Here is a 3,789-nt window from a genome sequence, read left to right on the forward strand (position 1 = left end):
TGGAGGGCTGGATGAACAGTAGATGTTGGAGGGGTGCCCATGGAGGGGTGGTTGAACAGTATCCAGTGGAGTAGCGCGCGGTGGAGGCTGGATGAACAGGAGCCCGTGGAGGCTGGAGGAGGTCGATGGTGGAGATGAACAGTATCCCGTGGAGTCTCGTTTTGCGGTACGCCACACCCCTCCCGATGAACAGGACCCCTGTTTTGACCGTAGCGCTCCAACACAAGTCTGTTTCGTCCGTTTTGTGGTACGCCACACCCCTTCCGATCAACGGGACCCCTGTTTCGACCATAGGAGGTTTGTTTCATCCATTTTGCGGTACACCACACCCCTCTTGATCAACAGGACCCCCGTTTCGACCATAGGAGGTCCGTTTGCTCCGTTTTGCGGTATGCCACACCCCTCCCGATCAACAGGACCCCCGTTTTGTAACACCCACGATGCGGCTATATCTCCCATGTGTCGAAGCACGACTTAGAGGCATAGCCGCATGGTGGTTTTGCCGCAAGAAGGGTCATCTTCACACAGTCCCATGTAATGAACAAGAATGGGATAAAGAGAGTTGGCTTATAATTGCCACTTCACACAATACATAAATAAGATCATACATCATTCAAAATACACTCATAGACCGACTACGGTCAAATCCAAATGAAAAGAATATAACCCCGAATGCTAGATCCCCGATCGTCCCGACTGGACTCCTCTATTGATCATCTGGAAACGAAACATAGTAACGACCAAGGTCCTCATCAAACTCCAACTTGAGTTCGATGGCGCCACTTGCGATGGTATCCTCGACACCTGCATCTGTTTTGGTAGAATCTGTGAGCCATGGGGACTCAACAATCTCACACCCGCGAGATCAAGACTATTTAAGCTCATGGGTAGGAAAAGGGGTAATATGGTGGAGCTGCAACAAGCACTAAGCATATATGGTGGCTAACATACGCAAATGAGAGGGATAAGAGAAGCAACGCATCGGTCGAGAAGCTAGAAGTGATCCTGAAACTACTTACGTTCATACACAATCCAAACCGTGTTCACTTCCCGGACTCCGCCGAGAAGAGACCATCACGGCTACACACACGGTTGATGCATTTAATGAAGTCAAGTGTCAAGTTATCTACAACCCGACATTAACAAATTCCCATCTGCCTCATAACCACGGGCACGGCTTTCAAAAGATAATATACCCTGTAGGGGTGTCCCAACTTAGCCCATCACAAGCTCTCATGGTCAATGAAGGATATACCTTCTCCCGGGAAGACCAGATCAGCCTCGGAATCCCGGTTTACAAGACATTTCGACAATGGTAAAACAAGACCAGCAAAGCCGCCCGAAGTGCCGACAAATCCCGATAGGAGCTGCACATATCTCGTTCTAAGGCCACACCGGATGAGCCAGACATCGGGTTGGCATAGACCCTGGTTGCCCAAGGGGCGCCGGACATCGCTCAGGTTGGACCAGCACTCTAAGGAGCACTGGCCTAGGGGGGGGGGGGGTAAATAAAGATGACCCTCGGGCTCACGAAAACCCAAGGGAAAAGGCTTAGGTGGCAAATGGTAAAACCAAGTTTGGGCCTTGCTAGAGGAGTTTTATTCAAAGTGAACTGTCAAGGGGGTCCCATAAATCACCCAACCGCATAAGGAACGCAAAATCAAGGAACATAACACCGGTATGACGGAAACTAGGGCGGCAAGAGTGGAACAAGACACTAGGCATAAGGCCGAGCCTTCCAGCCTTTACCAAGTATATAAGGTGCATTAATTAAACAAGATATATTGTGATATCCCAAATATCGTTGTTCCAACAAGGAACAAACTTCATCTTCACCTGCAACTAGCAACGCTATAAGAGGGGCTGAGCAAAAGCGGTGACATAGCCAAACAACGGTTTGCTAGGAAAAGGATGGTTAGAGGCTTGACATGGCAATATGGGAGGCATGGTAAACAAGTGGTAGGTAGAGCTAACATAGCGATAGAGCGAGCATCTAGCAAAGCAAAGATAGAAGTGATATCGAATGTATGGTCATCTTGCCTGCAAAGTTCTCAAAGTTGTCGAAGGCTTGATCCTCGTTACTGTACTCAACAGGTTCCTCGTGCACGTACTCTTCTCCCGGCTCTACCCAAAGCAAGAACACAAGCAATGGAACCACAATAAATCACGGTGCAATGCACAAGCCACATGATGCAATACATGTCATGATATGCAAGATGTGATATGCAATGTGTATGCGTGCTCTAGGAGGAAAAATTATGAACAAGGCATCAACATGGCAAACCAAGTATATCGCTGGAAAGATGAGGTGATTTCAGTTGAAATCGATATAAAGATCACCGGGAACAGATGCACGGTTTGCAAATGGCAAGCAAAACAAGAATGACACAAATCTGCGATTAACAGCACGATGCTACATAGGATGCAACAAGAAACTATGCTACTGCACCCCAACATAAAAACAAAGCATAGGTCAGTGATCTATAGGAGATGCTTGACAAAAGAGGAACACTGAGCTACGGCTAAATAACACAATAGCAAGTTCAAACAAGCATGGCAAAAGTACAAAAGATATCAGCTTGGACATGGCATAAACAACATCAGATAGCAATGTTCAGAGCATGCAATCAACATGTTAAAGGAACTTATAATAGCAAACCAAGACACGGCATGATTATACTCAAAGCATAGAACAAATGTCCCTTACTGACATTGAGCCAAAAACGATAAGAAAATATGATGGAACCCATGTAAACATAGCAAGTTTCGTTAACAGATTAAGCAAACACAGCATGACATTGATAGAATTATGAAGGCAACTTTGCGAGCTCGATTCACTCACCACAAGTCGTGGCATGACAAGATAAGCATAGCATAAGCAATAAGACATGTTTATGAAACTAACCAAGGCAAGAACAAGTTCATAGGACGCAAGGATCAACTACAACAACCTTGGCAAAATTGGATAACATGTAAACAATCTGCTAGGAAACATTTTATAGCAAAAGTAGAGCATGCAAATAACATGCTAGACTACTCCATAATTGCAAAAAGGGCATGGGTGGATAGATCATAACCGTATGTTCAAATCATCCTTACTGACGTATCTCAAAATATGCATGGATCTCTCTGTAGCAACATGTTTACATGGCATCAAAATAACATCAAAACATGGACTAAAATCAGCAACATCACGAAGCCTAGTTTGCATGCTTGTTCTAGTCACCACATCAATCACAAAAATACATGGCAAGCACCTATGTAAAGAAGACATGACATAGTTCAAAACACATGTAGAGCTCATGCCCATAAAATGCACACGATAAATGTAGCAAAAATGACAAATGCACACATTCTGTTAAGAATCAGAAACTAACATTATATAGAACTCTTGCATCAGAGATTTGGGCATTGTGATGACCTCAAATGAACATGGACCAATGGAACAAAATGAGGTGCACATCCTGATGAACATTTCGATATATCATGCGCATGAAACGGAGCTACGATGACGGAGTTATGATGCGATGAACAGGGCTAAAAATAATGCAGACTAAGTCAACCTAGGGTTTTCCAGATCTGGATCCGGCTCGGGCGCGCGGATTGAGGCAGGCCGGAGCAGCTCGCCGGAGTAGGGCCGGGAGGAAGCCGGAGATGAGGTCGGGGCCGGCTGGAGCGACCGGATTCGGCCGAGGCGTGGTCGGCGGCGAGGATCGCGGCGGGGATGCGACGGGGCGCGGCGACCGGGGCGCACGGCGGCGGCGGAATGGCGCGGCGGCCGTCGAGACG

The sequence above is a fragment of the Triticum aestivum genome, chromosome 7B (genome assembly GCF_018294505.1).
Source record: "Triticum aestivum cultivar Chinese Spring chromosome 7B, IWGSC CS RefSeq v2.1, whole genome shotgun sequence".
NCBI lineage: Eukaryota > Viridiplantae > Streptophyta > Magnoliopsida > Poales > Poaceae > Triticum > Triticum aestivum.